We start from the raw sequence: 23,181 nt of genomic DNA on the forward strand, positions 1-23,181 counted from the left end.
AGGAAGGACGACACCTTCATCTCCCTGGGACACACACTGCCGCTGGGGAGGAAGGACGACACCTTCATCTCCCTGGGGTTGCTCACAGGACCAGTCTAGGAACTCTGCCACCTCGGGTACTGCTGGTTGCTGTTGGGCGGGAGGGCCGGTTGTCTCTTCCCAGGCCTCATTGATGAGTCGCAGGTAATCCCCCTCCAGGTTCCATTCCTGGGTAACTAAATATCGTAGGTCTGCCTCGAGGTCAATAGCGCCAAAGAGACCCAGCATGTTCTCTCGGATGCCGTACAGGTCCCAAAAACGATAGTCGGTATCTTCCCCAAAGTCCTCGTCACCACTATTATCCCAAAATAGACCGGGGCCAGTGTAATCTCCGCCTTCTGGGAACTCATACTCTGCCATCCTGGGGACACACTGAGCCGCGTACCACTGTAGCGCCTGGTATGCGTCGTCGAGCACCAGTTCTGCGTATACTAGAATCTCGAGTCTAGTCACCCACTTTTCTGTGGTCTGTTTTCTCAGGAGGGGCATCCGCTCTGCCATTCTAGCCAGAATTCGCTGCCTTCTGCTGCGGCGCTGATCCCCTCGTGAATACTGTACTTCCTCTAGGGCTTCGTCCCACAATTCGGCTCTGACAGTCTCTCTGTACATCAACATGTCCTCTTCTGACATTGCTCTAGGCCTCCGGAGTACGGAACCGTACAATCTATCCTGCAACTTCTCCTCCATTTTCTGAGTTCCTTTGTAGATAGGGTCGCTGTACGGATACTAGCGTTGCCCTCAATTTGTAATCCAGAAATGGTGTTGTCTGTAGCTGTCCCTCTGGTTGTAGGAACGATCCCGCCGCTTGCCACCAATTGTAACGGACCGTTTCAGCATAAAAGGGGAAAAATCTGTTTAGGCGATAATCCCCTTTTCTAAAGACAGGCACAGCTACTGCAGAACATCACACTCCCGATCTGGATACGAAATAACACTCCGAACTGGAACAGCTGAACAAGAAAAGCATACAATCGGCTTACACTCTTGGCAGTCAGCTTACAATCCAATCCCCCCCAAGAACGAGACGACACTTCATTTTGAGGGTTAAGCAGGGACTAAGACTGGGACACCCAGTCTGGCTTTTATTACCAACAAGTACATACAGGACACTCCCAGGGGGAGGATGAAATTAACCAATCACATGGATGTACCTCCCACACATTTCCTCCCCTTAGATTAACACTTAACACAATTATACTGTACACCTTTTTCCCCAATTCCTGGATGTACCCCAAATACATATGATACACCTCCAAAACAGGTATCCCCTGATAGCCCTTATTCCGGGGGACAACATATGCAAGAATCAGCCCATTCGGATAAACGGTTCGGGAGTTATGGGACTTTAAAGTATTGACCGACCGCATGGGTAAAGTATCCGAAAACAGTTCCATGCATTTTGGCCCTGCGGTCGGTCACAAACAAGGGAATGAAAACAGGCGAATTGCCTGTGTTATAGAGCCTGGAGAGGGTTTGAATGAATTCCCTTGTTTATGGGGTTCTTTCTACCGAACGGCGGGTCATTCGGTAGTTTCCATACGAATTTCTGGAAGTATGGAGGTCTCAGCGGTGTTTGCCTAGTCAAGTGTCCGATTTTAGTTCCAGACACTCGACGGCAAAACACCGCTGTTCGGTAGTTTAAGATGGCCGCCGCCACGTGGTTGTTTCCTGAATGGCGGCCACCCAGAGGACACAGAACACATTACATGATTGCCAATTACCCGTTTGCAACATTGTTGCAAACGGTAATTGGAGGCACACTTAATCCTGGGTGGTCTGGTTGTTCGGTAGTTTCCTCAATACAATGAATGGAGTGATTCTACCGAACAATCAGATGAAGGCTGCATATATATATATAACCCAGGTTAACTGCATACATAAATACATATACAATATACAGGCAGTACAATAGGATATGCTTCACAGTCTTAAAGGGACAGTAGTCCCAAAATGTCCATTGCTGATTTTAAAGGGCCAATAGCAGCAATATAAATTAGTACATGCCCAAATATAGTCTTTAAAGTGCAATATGTCCAGGGGCCATAGTCAGCGGGCAGGAGGCTAGCAGCCAGGCCTCTCCAGTTCACAGTGGCGAAGCTGGTTTCCCCTGATAGCCCCGATCTGGGAGGTGAACATGTCCAAATTTCACCCAGATCGGTTCAGGGGTTCTTAAAAAGTGTGGAAGTCTTGTGTTACCGACCACACACGAGGCTCCTGCCAAAAATAGTTCCACGAATTCAGCGCGTGCGGTCGGTTGATTGGGAAAAAGACGGAAAACGGTCAAAATACCAAATATACCCTCCTGGCTCATAGTAGCGATTGTTCCCCTGGTCTGTACGAACATAACTACCGAATGCCGCTCTTCTGGCTGTTCGGTAAATAGGGAAAGCGGGCGTTCGGTAGTTTTCAGCGGCCCTTCGTGCGGTCGAGTGTCCGATTTTAGTTCCAGACACTCGACGACTAAGTTCCGCTGACTCGCCTCGTGCGAACAAGATGGCCGCCGTTTTCTTTTCCACGTGGAATTCGGCTATATGGACGGCGGCCACCCAGGCAACATTGGACGGACGGTGCTTTTGTTCATATTGAGCCAGGAGGGAGGTCGGGGTTCGGTAGGGGCAAACTGCCGAACTATTAATCCACTATAGGCAGGAAAAATGCAATAAAATACAAGAAACCAGAAGAAAAGGTCGGTGGTTAGAGTCCCTTTTTCTTCACAGAAAGTAATCCAATTATCCAGGGCTAGAGGCAGACTCCATTGAGCACATGGTTGCAAAAAGACACAAAACACTTTAAAATACATAAAGTCCCCTTTTACACATAACACACAGACATTTCACATATCCCCAGATAGCTGGGATCTGAACGCACAAAACTACCAAATAGCGCTCAGATCCTATTGTTAAAGTCGTGACTTAAATATGAATATTAATTTAATAATGAATATATATATATATAATAATTAAGCAACAAATAACAACATTAATTGTAACGGACCGTTTCAGCATGAAAGGGGAAAAATCAGTTTAGGCGATAATCCCCTTTTCTGGATACAGGCACAGCTACTGCAGAACACCACACTCCCGATCTGGATACGAAATAACACTCCGAACTGGAACAGCTGAACAAGAAAAGCATACAATCGGCTTACACTCTTGGCAGTCAGCTTACAATCCAATCCCCCCCAAGAACGAGACGACACTTCATTTTGAGGGTTAAGCAGGAACTCTAGACTGGGACACCCAGTCTGGCTTTTATTTCCAACTCACACATACAGGCCACACCCAGGGGGAGGCATAAAAGAACCAATGACATAGATGTTACCTCCCACACATCCCCTCCCCTTAGTATGACACATAATCCCATTATGCATACAGAGTAAAATATACTTTTACACAATTTTCATAACTTTAAAACCATACATCACATTCACATAAAAATACATATCCACAATCAATCCATTCAGGGGAACAACATATTAAAAAATGGCATGAATCCGACCAGGGGTTTAAAAGTTACTAAAAGTATCTTTTGGGCCCTTGCTTGCAGCATGGCACAATCTGGCCCAAACAGAAGTAAAACATCCCCCACAATGCATCCCGGCTTCCTCCCTTCTGCCCTGGAGATAATTGGAGAAGTAATCCAATTATCTAGGACTAGAGTCAGACTCCATTAACCACATGGTTGCAAAAAGACAGTAAAAGACATAAAATTACATACTGATACATTTAACACATAAAACACACATTTCTACATATCCCCAGTTTAACTGAACACAAATACCTACATAATATTTAAGACAGTATTACTGTGATATGTTACAAAGTCTTAAAGGGATATTAGTCCCAAAATGTCCACCGCTGATTTTAAAGGGCCAGTAGCAGCAATATAAATTATACATGCCCAAATATAGTCTTTAAAGTGCAATATGTCCAGGGGCCATAGTCGCAGGGCAGGAGGCTAGCAGCCAGGCTTCTCCAGCCCACAGTGGCGAAGTTGGTTTCGCCACATTAATATTTTTAGAGTTCAGTATTATGGTCGAATATATAATAGGAAATACACAAAACATTGTAGTATTAAATGTATATTTAATATAATTATAATAACAGTTAAACAAATGCTAGCAGAATGTCAATTTACCACAATAATTACACAATACAAAACTACATCATTACTTACACGGCTCCAGCCTGTTTGGCTGGAGCTATACGGTCAGCTACATGTTCAATCAATGCAAGCAAAGGAAAAGAGAAAGAGTTCCTCCTACTATTTGGTTTTATCCAGTAAGTAGGCTGGCCTGTGATGTCACTTCCAGAAGCACATGAGTTAGCACACTGACCCCTAGTGGTGCCTCTAAAGCATTAAGCTCATTATGCTTTACTGACATCTAGTGGTGCGTCTAAAGCATTAAACTCATTATGCTTTTTTATGACAAAAAGTCATTAATTAATAAATACCATTACAAACCACCCTTTGACTTATGTCATAAAACAAACATTATAAACCCGTACATCTTGAATCTACCCTATTTTAACAGTACCTGCCCTACAACAAAACCCACCTTTTGAAGAATGATACCCATTTACCCGTAAAGTTATGACACTTTATTGCTTATTCAAATATTTTTTTTTTTTTTTTTAATTAAGCACCCTTAAAATAACCACTGAACACATGCATTAGCAGTTGGGAAACCTTGGCTTTAAATGGGCAAATACCCACCCTTGTAATAATAGACAACTCAAACCATGTTTTATTAGATTAACCAATGATATTGTGTTCATGTGAGGATGTGTTTTGGAGCTTAATATAGTATTAGACACCACAAACTCATAACACCTATGAATCATGGCACAGACCGACTCGATTTCTGTAGCCTCTGGCTGGTCTGTGTGCCTGGAATTTTCACAAACATTAGTCCTGGAAACTGGATACTCTATTCTTCGACAGTCTCATAGAACATACGCATGGAGACAGGGATGAATGAAATAATTTGAGCAAACAAGGACTTAGGATTTTTGTATTTATAGTTCATGTGTGCAGGGACTTCTGTGTGTTTGTGGTCAATTGTCACAGTATCCTGCTCTGGCTGTATTATTTTACCTACTCCCATCACTCGCAGCTTCAGTATTTCTTCTCATAACAGTTCATGTGATCAAGGACTTTTGTGTGTTTGTGGTCACATTGTTTAGTTTTTTCTTTCTTTATACCATTAACCACCTTGACGTAACAGTTTCCTGCTCCTGATGCATTTTGTTCCGACTCTCACCACTCTTAGCTGCAATATTTTTTCTCCTTACAGCAACAGTTGAGCATAGTGTCCAGTGCTTCTTCTTAAAATATCCTTGCTTGAAAGTTCTTGAATGAAAACACAGGCAATGACGAACACAAACATAAATGGCAAATAACTGTGCCAATCATCACAAGTACCATTTGATTGTGGTGTCTTAACCATATTTTTCCCTATGGCGTTTGGATAAATACCTACACACCTCTCTTCAAATCCAGCACACTCCTGATTCAGAGATAAACACAATATCACTGCTGTATCTACCAATTTAACCCAAACACTTGTTATTACTGCTGCATTTACCAATTTAATCTAAACACTCGTTATTACTGCTGTATTTAACCAATTTAATCTAAACATTAACCAAAACAATTACATTCCTATTTACCACCCTTCTATTTAAACATGTATAGATAACCCAAAATGCCTACTTTCTCTTATCCCTCTTATCACTCTTCCGTTTTTTGTTAACTGCAACCACTCATGCACTTTAAACAGACACAAATCAAGCACCTACTGGACAATGGGGTTAGAGACCTCCCACCCCAGTTCGGTTTACACAAATACCCCCTGGTCCCTATGGGTCAATACCCCCTTTCCCAGGCAAGCATACATACATACATACATACAACAATCAATATATGTATTTCCTAGTCACTAAAAGTCCAATACTCAGTACCCCCTAGCCTAAATTCCCCACCCGCTACTGTAACTAAGTTTACAGCCCACGTTATGGCAGTTCACCCGCTAGGCAGATATGCTCAGTACCCCCTAGTTTAAGTTCCCCACCCGCTACTGTAACTAAGTTTACAGCCCACGTTATGGCAGTTCACCCGCTAGGCAGATATGCTCAGTACCCCCTAGCCTAAGTTCCCCACCCGCTACTGTAACTAAGTTTACAGCCCACGTTATGGCAGTTCACCCGCTAGGCAGATACACAATAAACCCACGTATTACTTATTTTATATTTCCTGGTCTCTCAGGGATATACAATAGCTAATCCCCTTCCCAGGGTAATATAAAACTGACACAAAAGGCTACTTTTAAGCAATACAGAATTTCAAATGGACTTATGAGTAATACATAAAGTTTTCAAGTGCAATACAATCACTAGAAATAAGAGAATAGTATGCACAAAAGCATAGCATAGACATGTTAAATAGACAATAAAATAAAACATTCAATAGCTCATCAAAGGTCAACATTTAAACACTGGTCTCCATCTGATATTCTATCTGTGTTCCAATGTCCACCTCTGGTTTCTGCTACATCTGAAAAAGTTAGAAAACAGATCAGGATTACTTTCCTAGTCACTTACTTTCCTAGTCACTTATAGCGTATACTGCAAATATATATATATATATATATATATATATATATATATATATATATACACACAGACATGTAAACACATTCCTTCAGCTTCTAATTTTATAAACAATTTTTTCAACAAGATTACTTTCTTAATTTTTTTTACAAGGCTCTTAAAAAACAATAAGCTAATAGCTGCTTTCTGCATCTTCTCTGCAATTCAGGAAACACATTTCTAGCCAACCTAAACATGTTTAATAACTCTCCACCCTTTGGTTAAATTATAGAGGAGTGAACCACAACACCTCTTCCGCCTCTGAAAGGATATAGGTCAATATGTCTCAAAGTTCAACACTTCTGATAGCTATGAGTGACTCCCTATTAATTTCTAGCCTTTCCACGGACATGCTTGCACCTCGCGGCTAAGGGCCTGCACAACTAACCATCCTGTGATGGCAGTGGCTTTCCGCATGGGGGTGACCGCCCCCGCAAAATTATAGAGGAGCAAACATACAGCAGCCTCTTTTCCGGCTCGATTAAAGGTTCTGGGCCAATATGTCTGCAATTTAACCAGTATACTCACGTATCACTTATTGTATATTTCCTGGTCTCTCAGGAATTTCTATTAAATAGCGTATCCCCTTCCCAGGGCAATATACAACAAAAACTAGTCACCAAGGGTCTCTATGGTCATGATAGGCCGCCCTACCACTAGTGTAATACGCCCTTTTTTAAATATATTTCCTGGTCTCTCAAAGATTTAGCCTATCACTTTCCCAGAGCAATATATATAAACAATTACAAATAAGTTACAAAACGCTACTTATAAGTAATACAGGGTTTCAAATAATATAATAATACCGGATAGAACTGCACAACAACTATTGGGTATGCTCCCCCTTATCCGGACACGTTTAAATACCCCCTAGCTCAGGTTCCCCACCCGCTACTGTAACTAAAATCACAGCCCACGTTATGGAGGTTCACCCGTTAGGCAGATACACCCTAATTCAAAGCATGGAAATATTAAAATCAGTTATAGATGGCTTCTAAAATAATATAAATCTTAATCTGAGCCCATGCACTTACTTTGTTAAAAATGCTAACTTGTTAAAATATTCAGACTAAATAGGACAAAGGAATTATTTGACCATTTTTTCAGTTCATTTGTTACCAGTTCCTGAAATTACATCATATGTCCAGTAATTCCTTAGTCCTGGATAATAAAGCTGAAAAACACTCCACAAATTGATTAGTTTAGGCAATTACATTTACAAAACAATGCAGTTTATTTTTTCTCATACAGGCAAGACTACCCACCCCCAACAAGGACAAATTCTTCCCCAGCTGTAGCTGAAAAGCATGGTCACACAGCTGTTAAAAAATAAAACGGGGTCTCTCCTTCATGAGTCAAAATCATATATATATTTATACTAATATTCTGTGTATACGCACACATAAATCTATTATTCACTGAATCTGCTTTACTAAACGTATCTTTTTCTTAACTACTAAATTTAATACATTTTGTCCAAATCTCTTTTCAACTAGACAAATCCATGAATGCCAAACAAATGTAAATTAGTACACAATTTAGCAATAAAACCTGGTGAACTAGTTTAGTGAAAAGTCTTTTCCTATGCAAATGGTAGCAAACAATGAAACTAGGCCTCAACTCATTCACACCATGTGGTCAATGGTGGATTAAAATCCACATGGTCAGACAAAAAGTAAATTATTTTTTTTCTATATAAAAATGACCAAAGATTGGTAACAAGCAACACAATAATTCATCACTATGTTCTACAGCAATAGATACATTAAAAACAAATATCTAATCCCTATTTGCTATCTGTATTCATTCCATTAAAACCAGATCATCAATTTATTCACTTCTATACAGACAGACAATTGACTCTATGTATTAAACAAAATGCATAACTTTTGTATTTTCCCTAATATTCCAGCATAATCCCATCTTCGTCGCCAAGTGTTAAAGTCGTGACTTAAATATGAATATTAATTTAATAATGAATATATATATATATATATATATATATAATAATTAAGCAACAAATAACAACATTAATATTTTTAGAGTTCAGTATTATGGTCGAATATATAATAGGAAATACACAAAACATTGTAGTATTAAATGTATATTTAATATAATTATAATAACAGTTAAACAAATGCTAGCAGAATGTCAATTTACCACAATAATTACACAATACAAAACTATATCATTACTTACACGGCTCCCAGCCTGTTTGGCTGGAGCTATACAGTCAGCTACATGTTCAATCAATGCAAGCAAAGGAAAAGAGAAAGAGTTCCTCCTACTATTTGGTTTTATCCAGTAAGTAGGCTGGCCTGTGATGTCACTTCCAGAAGCACATGAGTTAGCACACTGACCCCTAGTGGTGCCTCTAAAGCATTAAGCTCATTATGCTTTACTGACATCTAGTGGTGCGTCTAAAGCATTAAACTCATTATTATTTTTTATGACAAAAAGTCATTAATTAATAAATACCATTACACCTATTCACACAGTTCAATTGCCATGGAGCTAAAGTCTTTCCCATAGTCTTTCATTATATGAATAGGCTCCATGGCATAGCTATCTGGGGGTATCACCGCTCACACAGGGCAAGTACCGAATGGCCCCACTGTGTTTAAAGGGCCAGAATGATTGACATGCACTCTGTTAGGGCCGAATACATTTTTTAAAAGGGCCCAATCTCCCAGGGCCATAGTCCAAAGGCAGCAGGCGGGCAACCAGGCTCCTCCAATGCAATGTGGCAAGATTGGTCTCGTCACAGGTAGTTCCATGAGAATGAAACTACCGAACCATTAGACCACCCCAGTGAGAAGTGTGCGCATCGTTAGGCGTTCACACTTCTCACAGAAACCGCAACTTGAATCTTAATTGCTGATGCCTGGGTGGCAGCTGTTCGGAATACGAAACACGTGCGGCGGCCATCTTACGCATCAAAATCTCAGCGGTGTTTGGTCGTCGAGTGTCTGGAACTCAAATCGGACACTCAAACAACCGAACATCGCTGAGACCTCCAGAGCTCTGTAACTACCGAACGGAGGGACCTAACAAAGCCCCATTTGGTAGAAACCAAGTACCGACTGAGGGAACTGTAATGCAGGGGGATTTAAGTGTGGATGGTGTGGCGGAACCAACCTCGCCACTGTCCACTGGAGAGGCCTGGTTGCTCGCCTGCTCCCTTTAGACTATGGTCCTGCATTTTAAACTTTTATTTTACCTGCAGAAAGGTTTATTTGTGCCTTTCTGCGGACTGTTAAAGCCATGCTACCCCAGATAGCTATGCCATGGAGCCCAGCCGTATACTGAAAGACTGTATGAAAGACTTTGGCTCCATGGTGATTGAACTGGATGTATGTGATCTGAGCACCATTCGGTAATAATGTGTGCTCAGATCTAAGCTATCTGGGGATATGTGGAATGTATTATGTTTTATGTACTAAATGTACTAGTATGTATTTTTATGTCTTTTATTGTCCTTTGTCTGCCATGTGTGTAATGGAGTTTGCCTCTGTCCTTGGAGATAATTGGATTCCTTCCCAATTATCTCCAGGCCAGAGGGGAGGGAGTGTCTGTTTGTGCTGGGTGTGTTTTACGGTTCTCATGTAAATGATTGGTTGTACTGTGCCCCACCCTGTGGGATGTCCCCTTGCATGTGGACTTGCATAAAAGCCAGTGTGTGTCCATTACAGCAGAATTCCTGCTTAACCCTCAAAGTGAAGTGTTGTCTCATTCTTGAGGGAAATTTGACTGTATGCCGATTGCCAGGAGTGTAAGCTGTTCGTATTGCTTTTCCTGTTCGGCTGCTTCCAGGGTTCGTGTGTCTCTTGTTCGGGAGTTGGTGAATATGTGCGGTTTGCAGTTCGGGAGATTGGTGATTGCAGTAGCTGCTGGTTTATCTGGAAAGGGGATTATCGCCTTAACGGGTCTTATCCCCTTGTGAGCAAAACGGTCCGTTACAATTGGTGGCAAGCGGCGGGATCATTTCCACAGCCCAGAAGGACAGCTACAGGGCAACACCATTCCTTGGATTACAAAGTGAGGGCAACGCCAGTACCCGTACAGCGCCCCTATCTACAAAGGAACCAACGTCGGCAGAGCAAGCATGGCATCTGACTGCACTCAGGAGGAGTTTGACAGAGAGGTTGCCATGCGGCTGGCTTACTTTGGACCCCACCCAGAGGAGAAATACGTACAGTTCATGAGAAAGTTGGCAGCGGAATACCTGCAGTTCATGGCAGACCGAGACAGGGGTATCGTCCGCCCTCCCCAGCTGCAGAGTGCGTTCCGGAGAGCCGGAGTTGCCGGCCTTCTGCCCCAGCGGCCGTGTGTGTCCCAGGGAGCTGAAGGTGCCGTCCTTCCTCCCCAGCAGCAGTGTGTATCCCAGGGAGCTGAAGGTGCCGTCCTTCCTCCCCAGCGGCCGAGTGTATCCCAGGGAGCTGAAGGTGTTGTCCTTCCTCCCCAGCGGCAGTGTGTACTCCAGGGAGCTAAAGGTGCCGTCCTTCCTCCCCAGCGGCAGTGTGTGTCCCAGGGAGAAGGTGTAGTCCTTCCTCCCCAGCGGCAGTGTGTACCCCAGGGAGCCGAAGGTGTCGTCCTTCCTCCCCAGCGGCAGTGTGTACCCCAGGGAGCTGAAGGTGTTGTCCTTCCTCCCCAGCGGCAGTGTGTGTCCCAGGGAGCAGAAGGTGCCATCCTTCCTCCCCAGCGGCAGTGTGTACCCCAGGGAGCTGAAGGTGTCATCCTTCCTCCCCAGCGGCGGTGTGTACCCCAGGGAGCTGAAGGTGTCGTCCTTCCTCCCCAGCGGCAGTGTGTACCCCAGGGAGCAGAAGGTGCCGTCCTTCCTCCCCAGCGGCAGTGTGTGTTACAGGGAGCTGAAGGTGTCGTCCTTCCTCCCCAGCGGCAGTGTGTACCCCAGGGGGCCGAAGATGTTGTCCTTTCCCCCCAGCGGCAGTGTGAACCCCAGGGAGCTGAAGGTGTCGTCCGTCCTCCCCAGCTGCAGTGTGTGTCCCAGGGAGCTGAAGGTGTCGTCCTTCCTCCCCAGCGGCAGTGTGTACCCCAGGGAGCAGAAGGTGTCGTCCTTTTCCCTCAGCGGCAGTGTGAACCCCAGGGAGCTGAGGGTGTCATCCTTCCTCCCCAGCGACAGTGTGTACCCCAGGGGGCCAAAGGTGTCGTCCTTCCCCCCAGCGGCAGTGTGAACCCCAGGGAGCTGAAGGTGTCATCCTTCCTCCCCAGCGACAGTGTGTGTTATAGGGAGCTGAAGGTTTCGTCCTTCCTCCCCAGCTGCAGTGTGTACCCCAGGGAGCAGAAGGTGCCGTCCTTCCTCCCCAGTGGCAGTGTGTACCCCAGGGGGCCGACGGTGTCGTCCTTCCACCCCCAGCAGCAGTGTGAACCCCAGGGAGCTGAAGGTGTCGTCCTTCCTCCCCAGCGGCAGTGTGTACCCCAGGGAGCAGAAGGTGCCGTCCTTCCTCCCCAGCGGCAGTGTGAACCCCAGGGAGCTGAAGGTGTCGTCCTTCCTCCCCAGCGGCAGTGTGTGTTACAGGGAGCTGAAGGTGTCGTCCTTCCTCCCCAGCGGCAGTGTGTACCCCAGAATTTGAAAGTTTAGATTGACAAGAGGAGTATCTCTTGGTGACAGTAGATGTGACATCTTTATATACTGTAATTGACCATGAGAAAGGCATTGAAGCTGTGAAAAATTTGTTAAGTAGTGAACCTGAGATGAATTTGGAACAAGCGAGCTTTATCTTAGACCTCATCAGATTCATCCTGTTCCACAATTATTTTTGGTTCGAGGGGGTTTATTACCTCCAGACATGTGGGATAGCGATGGGCACCAGGTTCGCACCAAGCTATGCCAATATTTTTGTGGCAGATTGGGAAGTGAATAATATTTGGCATAATAACCCATTTGGTGCGAACCTGGTGCAGTGGAGGAGGTATATAGATGATGTTCTGTTTATCTGGAAGGGGAGTAGGAGTCTTTTAGTTGAATTTTTAGCTTATGTTTATCTCAATGTGTATGGTCTTAGATTTACAGAAGAGATCGATGATACAAGTATAAACTTATTAGACTTAACATTGTTTTTAAGAGAAGGAAAAATTCAAAGTAAAACTTTTTTTAAACCAACTGATGGGAATTAATTTATTGAATTTTCAAGCTGCCATCATCGGAAGTGGCTAACTAATATTCTCTAAAAGACAACATATGAGGGTTTTTGGAAATTGCACAGAGAAGAAAGATTTTAAGGAACAGGTTCAAATTTTAAATAAGACATTTTTAGACAGAAACTATCCTAGAGAGCTTCTATCTTATACCCAAAGGATGGACCTTCTGGTAGAAAGCAAGAGAAATAAGGAAAATGTAAGGAAGTGTTCGGAATTTGCCTTTTTGACAAAGTTTAATAATAAGGCCGATTTAATACAGAAATCGATTAAAAAGAATTGGCCTATCCTGTTGCAAGACAAGTATTTAGGAAAGATTTTACCTCGAAATCCTAAGGTAATATACAAAAGACCTAATAACCTAAGGAACATCTTAGCCCCTAGTGTTTTACCCAAAAATGAAACCATAATTGAGAAAGTTAACTTTTTATCAGAAAAACCAAAAGGTTTTTTTAAGTGTGGAAGGTGCAGTACATGTAAATTGTAGATTATGCTAGCTTTAGTGTACCTATAATCTTAATTTTATTAATGACAGGAGGCGAGTATTTGCTTAAGTCTCTCTTTACTAGAACTCCACAGCAGCACAGAAAAACAACCAATCAGAAAAAAGTTAGGTACTATGAAACTCCCCTCCCCATGCATCATTTCCTCTTTCAAGCTGCGACAAAACAGAATAAAAGGCAGAAAACATCATGGGGAAGAAACAAAGTCTTAGATACAACGATGTCCACCTTCCGAGAAGAGCTGTCAAACCAGATAACGTTGATGGACTGTAAACTGAAACGAGAAAAAAACAGAATCGAACAGGTTGATTAGCCAATGAAATGTACTCTGAATAAACATGCATGTACCCAATGTAGCAACCAAAATTAACCTTAATATGTAGATATCCCAACCCTACTATGAAAACAGACATAAGAAACAAGCGACAGATAGCAGAGACAACAAACAGTTGCATACGTACCTGATAATCTAAACTATAACATTAAACAAGGGAGGGATAAGAAAGGGTGGGAAATACTCGCCTCCTGTCATTAATAAAATTAAGATTATAGGTACACTAAAGCTAGCATAATCTACAATTTTATAACATGACAGGAGGCTTCGTATTTGCTGGTTCAACGCTCAGTTCACCAATCCAACGCTGTTTGTGTCGCTGGTACCTATTCCAGGAAATAGAGTAATCCTAATTGGACATCCAAGTACGATAAATGACAAACGGATCAAAGAAGATGCCAGCCAACGAAGCATCTCAAATACGGAAAAAAACACCATCCATTGATAGATCCATTGTACGTGGTGTTGCGACCGGTTTCCTAGTAGTCGGTCCACGAGCTGGCAAACTGACCTATCAGCCCTATCCCTGTAGTTGTATAATATCTGTAGCGGCACCCCGGTGTAGTAGGGGTTTACGCCGCTGAGAAGGTGTCCTTTCCCCCAAGCACGAAGTCAGCTAAAGCATAACAGGTTCCCCATAATTACGACTCCAAGTAATAGCCATCCCCTCCAAGCACGAGACGAGACTCTGTGTTGAGGGTCAAAGTAGGAATAATGTTTATTCTGCAACTCGGGCTTTTATGCCGTACAACAACTCCTCCCCGTATCCGGAGGAGATAATACATTTACAGTGGGAGTCACTCCCACTGTACCGAGCAGAATATTTCACAAATATTACAGGTTTAATAACACACACAATATATAACGAAAATGCAATGTGCTACGTGTATTAGGGAACGGAGATCTAAGGGAACAATATACGTGAAATATCGGTTGGGCCGTTCGCTAGATACACGTTTGCACCATTTACTCAGGAACCATATAACATAAACAAAAACTCTCTCTTGGATCCGGTGTCTCTATTTCGGTACTTTGGATCTGTCGACCAGTATGGGCGTACGTTACCGGTAAGGTTGAAATTCGTCGTGTGGAAAGTTCGTGAGTGTTCGGTCATTAGTTCATGCGGTCAAAATGGCCGCGACCCATTGTTCTTTCCACGTGGCGGCGTGTACCGTACGGATCCACAAGTACCCGAAATCCACAATAATCCAAATACAACGGCAATTCTCCGAGATGGTATCTGTCACTCCAAAAGGGGTCTGTCACACGGCTCCCTCCTAGTGGTACACTCCGGCAGACCTGGCTTGATCCTTTCGGATTAACTTAGGGATGACCGGAATTCACTTATCCGGAGAATTGTCAAGTTGTCGAGACAGCCCATCGGCGTTGCCATTTAGCTTACCGGGTCGATAGCTGATGGTGAAAATGTACGTTTGCAGAGCCAAGCTCCATCTTAGCAATCGGCCATTGTCTCCTGCGACCCGGTTAAGCCATACCAATGGGTTGTGGTCGGTTACCAAGGAAAATTCTTGTCCATACAGATAAGGAGTTAGTTTTTTCAATGCCCATACCAGGGCCAGGCACTCTTTCTCTACGGCCGCATAACTCACTTCCCTCGGTAACAACTTTCGGCTGAGGTATGCGACCGGATGCTCTTTTCCATCTTCCCCGATTTGGCTCAGCACAGCCCCCAGTCCATACATGGAAGCGTCTGTATGTACAAGGAAACGTTTGTTAGGTACTGGGGCAGCCAAGACAGGAGCATTAACAAGAGCATGTTTGAGGGATTGGAATGCGGCTTCGCAAGCGGGAGACCACAGGACCTATCTAGGTAAATTCTTCTTGGTCAAGTCAGTCAAGGGCTTGGCTACCGTACTATAATCAGGGACAAAGCGCCTATAATACCCGGCGGTCCCTAAGAAGGCCAATACTTGGGTCTTGGTATTAGGTGTGGGCCAGTTCGCTACTGCTTCAACCTTGGCAGGCTCCGGCCTCTGGTTTCCACACCCTACTCGGTGACCCAGGTATTGGACCTCGGCCATTACTAAATGGCACTTCTCGGGTTTTAGTGTCAGGCCCGCGGCCCGAATCTTATCTAGTACTACTCCTACGTGGACTAAATGTTCTTCCCAAGACTCACTGTAGATCGCAATGTCATCCAGGTATGCACACGCAAACTCCTGGAATCCATCGAGGAGCCGATCCACCATTCGCTGGAACGTAGCCGGGGCATTTTTCATCCCGAAAAATCTTTATTTTCTATTCGATCTTGCAACCTATGGATTGGAAGGACCTTTAGAAGCCTCGAGAGTGCCTTATTTTTCTTTTTACATTTTTTCCAAAAATCCAACAAATGTTCAAGCACCAAAGATGAGTGATCCCATTCAGGACTATTTTTCTGATCTCCTTTGCGTCTCCAAAACCAAGACACTAATTGATTATTTTTGTCTCTTTTATCATTTTCAGTTGTGTACCAGAATTGAAGATTATGCTAGCGTTAGTGTACTTATAATCTTAATTTTAATAATGACAGGAGGCGAGTATTTTGCATATAACTCTCTTTACTAACTCCACATAGCAGTAAAGAAAAGTGAAAACATTAACCAATCAAAATGCAATAGGAGGTATAGTATTCACAGTGATGAGGCTCCTCCCCCTCTTTCGTAAGCGACATCAGGGAACTTAATAAACCATAAAGTCAAAACATTCTTTAACACGTATCAACGGATGATTCCCCTCAAAATGGAATTTCACGGAATCAGGATTGATCCAGAATATCCTGTAACATGCACCAACGGGTAACTTGTCCGATCAACGAACCTCAGAAGATAAAGGTTGACCCAAATGTGTCCATCCTGGGACCGAACTGTTAACATCGTGGATTTATACTGAAAAGAGAACGTGAAATGGGTTAGGAACCGATCTTGAAACTGGTTGCAGTAATGACCCAACATATAATTGCAGCAAACGACTCTTCAGGTTCATGAGTAATGAATAATGAACATAAAACAGAACAAATCCCCAAACATGAAGAGGAACGATATAAGTATGATGAGTAACCCGAGAGATAAGCATACTTACTTGAAACCACTCTTCCTGAGGGTGGGAAAAAAGGGTGGGAAAATACTCGCCTCCTGTCATTATTAAAATTAAGATTATAAGTACACTAACGCTAGCATAATCTTCAATTTTACCACATGACAGGAGGCTTCCTATTTTGCATTTTTAATGCTGATTCAGAAGAGACATAGCCGCACCTGAGCTCGGGCGGAAGTAGAATGTCCGGAAAGTAGATTCCCTCGACCAGTCCGCTGAACGAAGGATGTCTGTCAGAGAAGCGCCCGCCGAGAAAGCCGACGAGGCCGCCGCCCCGCGCACCGAATGTGCTCCAAAAGTAGCATCCACTCCCGCCAGTGATAGGATCCATCGTATCCATCTGGCGAGTGTGGTAGTCGAAACGGGAACGTGAGGTCTAACATAGGACACTAGTAGTTGTCGCGAGGCAGAGACCCGAAGCGCGGACGTGATCTCCACGTACGGATGTAGGGTAGAAACGACACACAGTTGCGGTTCAGAGGCAAAGAAAGGATAAAAAACTGACGTAGAGTCTGATTTGGTACGTCGTGACACTTGAAAGGTAACTCCCTCAGGAGAGACCGAAAAAGCGTTGATGTCAAAGGCCCGTTCATCCGAAACACGATGGAAGGAGACGAGGCAATGCAATAGGGTCAATTTGGCCGATAGTTGTCTGAGGGATAGTTTGTCATTTGTCGGCCAATCTCTTAGGAACCATAGGACCAACTCCACGTCCCATAGGTGAGAGCATTTGGGTCCTGGGGGCCTCTGTAACCGTATACCCCTCAGTAGACGGCATACCAGCGGGTCCTTCCCTACCGGGATCCCCAAGTAGGGGACGTGAGCCGCCGGAATCACGGAGCGAACGACGTTGAGTGAACGATAGGAGCGACCCATTGAGAAAAGATGTGAAAGGAAATTCAGAATGGCGGTCACAGGTGCAGTAAATGGATCGAAGTCCCGTTCACTGCACCAAGAGGACCAGGAATTCCAAGCTGATAGGTAACATTGTCTGTTTCCGGGTGCCCAGGAGTCCCATATGAGGTCTCTAGCTGTTTGCGATAAGTCGCTGGTCTGCCAGGCTCCCCTGAAAGAGTCCAAGCCACCAGGATGAGATGGTCCTTGAGTACCAGGGGATGGGGGTTCCCTTTCGGATCTGTGAGGAGCATCGGGTAAGATGGTAGGAGCAGCGGGTCGGTGTAGGACAGCGCCAGGAGGTCCGGGAACCATGGTTGACCCCGCCATAGGGGAGTGATGAGCAGTAGAGAACCGTGTTGATTCCTCAGGTATTGAATTGTTCTCGCTATCATGGTGAATGGGGGAAAAGCGTACGCTCCCTCGGTTGGCCATTGTTGGAGAAATGCGTCCACTGCCATGCTCTCCAGGTCTGGAAGCCAGCTGAAGTAGTCGTGTGTCTGTCTGTTGTTGCGGGAAGCAAACAGATCCAGTTGAAAGGGGCCCCTCCTGACTGAGAGTCTTTGGAAGATCCAAGGGTCCAGTCTCCAATCGATGTTGTCCCGCCAGTGACATGAGAACCAGTCTGCTGTCAGGTTTGTTTCCCCCGGGAGATATTCCGCCTTGAGCGAGATGTTGCAGAGTAGACAGAAGTCAAAGATCTCCTTCGTTATTTCGGATAGGAGCCGGGACCGGGCTCCGCCCAGGCGGTTGATGTAGCGAACCGCCAAGACGTTGTCCATCCGGCGGAGAATACAGCAGTTCGATCTGTCCTTTGCCAGGCTGCGGATTATGAATGATCCCGCCAGGAGTTCCAGGCAATTTATGTGGAGGTTGATCTCTTGAGAGGTCCAGGCGCCTCCTGTCGACTTGCCTTCGCCCGTCGCGCCCCAGCCCCAAAGGCTGGCGTCCGATTCTAGAACGATGTCGGGCGAGTTCCCAAAGATGGCCCGGCCGTTCCATGCCTCCATGCTGTCGAGCCACCATCTGAATTCCTCCCTGACCTCTTCCGTTATCGGGATCGTTTGATCGTTGGAAGGATTCTGGTGGAGGAAGGAGGTCTTCAGGCGTTGCATCGCCCTGTAGTGGAGCGGTCCTGGGAATATGGCCTGGATGGAAGCGGATAGTAGTCCTACAATCCGAGCCAGATTGCGGAGTGGGATGGAGTGGCAGGAAATGACTCTGCGTAGTTCCTTTTTGATAGCTGCGATCTTTGTCGCTTGCAAACGTAACTTGCTGCACCTGGAGTCTATCTCGAAGCCCAAGAATTGCACCATCTGAGCTGGGGATAATTCAGACTTCAGGAAGTTCACCACGAAACCCAGTGACGTCAAGAAATCTACGGTAAAGCGTGTGTGTTGAGTCAGTCTGGATTTGTCGGAGCAAAACAGAAGCAGGTCGTCCAGGTAGATAATGCACCGAATTCCTCGTGCACGTAGATGTGCGACCACTGGCTTCAGTAACTTGGTGAAGCACCACGGGGCCGAATGGGAGGCATGTGAATTGCCAGGGGAGGCCTTGCCACAGGAATCTGAGGAAACATCGGCAGGCAATGTGAACGGGTACTGACAGGTACGCGTCCTTGAGGTCCAGTCTTGTGAACCAGTCTCCGTCTTGGAGGAGGTCCCTCAGAAGGTGTATGCCCTCCATTTTGAAGTGCCTGTACAGAACGTGGGCGTTGAGCTTCCTTAAATTTATGACTGGTCTGAAATCTTCTTCTTCTTTACCAGGAAAATATTGCTGAAAAAAAAACCCTGGTCGTGAGCGGGTTCTATCGCTCCTTTCGACCGGAGTTCTCGCAACTCATTCTCGATGAGCTGGCCGTCTTCTGCGGAGCAGTTCAAGGGATGCGGTGGGACCGCCTGGTCCGGGAGGTCCACGAAGTCTATGACGTAGCCTTGCACCGTCTGGAGGATCCACGCGTCCGTCGAGATAGCTGCCCAGTTCTGAAAATAAAGGGTAATACGACCTGCAGTACGAGAGGTAAGGGATACATGAGTCAAATAATGATTTACCTGCGGGCTTGAAGCGTGCTCTGCCACGGGCACGTGATCCACAACCTCTGTCGGCTCCTCTGGTGTAGGAGAAAGGCTGTCTGTAGCCCACTTCTGGGTAAAACGGTTGAGGTCTCTGTGATCGGGGGCCTGAAGGCCAGAAGCGGCTGGCTGCGCGGCCCCTGTGGTGGCCAGCCCTTCCAAAAACACCCCTATGGTGTTTTGAAGACCCTTGAAGACCCTTTTCATAGAGGTCTGAGCTCTGTTAAGTGACGTGAACACATTCACGTGTCTGTTGAGTTCCTTCAAAAATGCATCTCTGAAGAGTTTGCCCTGTGCCAGTGGCCCTAACTCTTTGGTGCCCAATTCCACCAGTTTTCCGTCCAAACGGAGTAATGCTGCTTTTCTCCTCTCAGAGGAGAGGGCTACGTTGGTGTTGCCAACAAAACAGAAACATCGTTGCGCCCTTTCTCTGATATCGTGCACCCATTCACGTACCATATTGGCATCGAACTGGTCAGCTCGCGTGAGGGCGTCATCCGCCAAGTATAAGATGCGGGAAAGTGGGCCGATGGAGTCCAGCAATTTGTCCTGTATGCCATGGAATCCCTTCTCCACCCCTTTCCGGGGATCGCGACCACCCCTAGACATAAAGGTGGTCATGATCTGGTCGAACTCCGGTGTCTGTGCCACATGATCGGGTAGTGAAGGGCGAGGGCATTTGGAGCGCAAACGGTTGCGCACCATCTTGTCCATAGGTTTTCGTAGCCACAGATGCATGAACTTCGCGAGGTGGTCAGGAGGTGCCCAGTCCCCTGATCGCAGATGTCGGATGTTTCTTGGGTCGAAAAGACGTTGGCCCGAGGTGTCCAGGATGGTTTCCCCTTCGTCCAGCGTTGGTACTGGATCGTCCGGTAGTTGTATGTTGTCGAGGAAGGTGCCCTGCTGGAAACCAGTGTGCGAACCGTCATCTGAGCCCCAGGCGTCCTCAGGAGAATCGGAGTCCACGGCTTGCCACGAATCCAAAATTGCCATGGAGGGTGACTGCTTTCCCTCCTCGTCCGAGGAGTAGTGGTGTCTTGGGGAGGGGACGGAGGGGACCCGTTTGCTACGTTTGACAGGGGCCTTGCCTCTGTCCGGGTTGGCGGTCCCCTTTTCGCCTTTCCAGTGGCGTTTAGATGGTCGGGTTTCGGCACGAGCCTGTGATTCCGAAGCCTCGGAATCGTAGTCCTGGTGTTGGACTTCAGTAGGGTTTTTATGTTGATCGGCAGACGCCGTCATAACCCTGGAGAGAGCCTTCTCCATCGAGGCAGCAATAGCCTCATTTATCATGGCTTGGAAATTTGCAGCGCTCTGATCCATAGTATTTATAGCGCTTATAAACAGCACACTTGGCACAGGGCAGGTTGGGCTAGGGGTCAGTCTGTATAGAGATGGTACCAGCAGTACCAGTCCAACCCCAGCAGGGTGGATAATTATTACGTGCAGCGGTACCAGCAGTACCAAACACCCCAGCAGGGTATAACAGGTTAAAAGGTGGTTAAAATTTTTATATGCACGTGGTACCAGCAGTACCTATAACCCCAGCAGGGTATTATTGGCATTTAGTCACTGGGCCACACCCAGGTATATAGAGGATGTATAATTCACACCTCAGAAGCAGCAGAATATCAGGGGCCTCACCCCAATTGCACAGGGTAGTAAGCCCTATAGTGCTGTAAAATACAGACTCCAGTCCACTGACCTGGTGGCCCCTGCCTTGTCCACACTTGGGTAGGAGCAGCCTGAGAAGCAGTGAGGCAAACCGGGTGATTGTAGGAGCCGAGCGCCGTTCGAACGGAGCACAGGGGTACCTAAAATGGCGGGCGTGGATCTTGCGAGACGCGAGATCCAAGATGGCCGCCGCAGGCGCCGGGAGGAAATCCCCGCGAGCGCCGGGCAGAATGTGTGCGGTGAGAAGCCGCGAGGTAGGGGATGGCTGGTGGGGGTGAGCGTTACCCCAGGGGAGTGAGAGGTGAGCAATCCGCCGATGGGGACGGCGGACTGCTCGGAAAAACTCGCACGCCAAGCGGGAGAATAAGTGAGTCCCAGGAATAATGGGACACAGTGTATGCAGGGACAGGAATCCCCGCAGAACAAAATAAATTTACACAGGGGACAACCCCCCTAGTAAAACAGAATGCAATGAATTAAACAGTAATAAAGTAGATGATACAATCAAATAAAAACACATATTTAAATAAGCATTAATGAAAAGAGAAGAGCTGAAACTCTGACCTGTCTGCTGATGGAGCAGTAAAGAAAGAGGAGGAGCCTCATCACTGTGAATACTATACCTCCTACTGCATTTTGATTGGTTATTGTTTTCACTTTTCTTTACTGCTGTGTGGAGTTAGTAAAGAGAGTTTAATGCAAAATAGGAAGCCTCCTGTCATGTGCTAAAATTATTTTGTAGGTTTTTTTTTTCTCCATACAGAGTATCTGGTCCATATTGTTCCTGTATATCATGTAACTGTCTGCCATTTATGGCTTTTTACTACTCCAGATATATTTATTAATCTGAAGTGCAATCATTGGAAAACAATAGATCTGTTTAGGTAATATATATGATCCTTTTTAATAATGGTAAAAAATGAGCTTGTATTGTTCTGACATAATCTTTATTCCCAAGTCGGAGAACTCGCCCTTGGTCTAACAGAAAGAGTAGACCATTTTTAAGACTTTAATTAAATATATGTCTAAATTCAACAGAAGCCCCACAGATTTTTCAATATCCAGTCTGTAGCTATATAAATACTAAATGTCTTGCTTTAGTCTTTGTGGCAAAGTTGCCTACGCCATGAGCTCTTGGAGGAGCCTGCTATATAGCCTCCTGCCCAGTGGCGTACACACAACCCATGGGGCCCCGGTGCGAAAACTGATCTGTGGCCCCCCCCCCCGCGCGCGCTTACTCTGCGTGGGCTGTGGCCCGCAACACATGGCGGCGGGCACCTGGTCACAGGGCTGCGACCCCTGCGACGGCGGTATGTACGCCAGTGCATGCATAAACACACACACTTAAAGGACCACTTCAGACACCCAGATCACATCAGCTCAATGAAGTGGTCTGGGTGTCAGGTCCCTCTAGTTTTAACCCTGCAGCTGAAAACATAGCAGTTTCAGAGAAACTGCTATGTTTCACTGAGGGTTAATCCAGCCTCTATTCGCTTTCTCCCTGACAACCACTAGAGGAGCTTCTGCGATTCTCACTGTGAAAATCACAGTGAGAAGACGCTGAACGTCCATAGGAAAGCATTGAGTAATGCTTTCCCATGGGCAGTTTGAATGCGCGTGTGGCTCTTGCCACGCATGCGCATTTGGAGCTGAGAGGCGGATCAGGGCGGAGAGATCCCCAGCGCCAAGGGAGTCCGGCGCTGGAGAAAGGTAAGTGCTTAAGACACACACACACACACTCTCATGAACAGACGCATACACAC

The sequence above is a fragment of the Pelobates fuscus genome, chromosome 12 (assembly GCF_036172605.1).
Source record: "Pelobates fuscus isolate aPelFus1 chromosome 12, aPelFus1.pri, whole genome shotgun sequence".
Classification (NCBI taxonomy): Eukaryota; Metazoa; Chordata; class Amphibia; order Anura; family Pelobatidae; genus Pelobates; species Pelobates fuscus.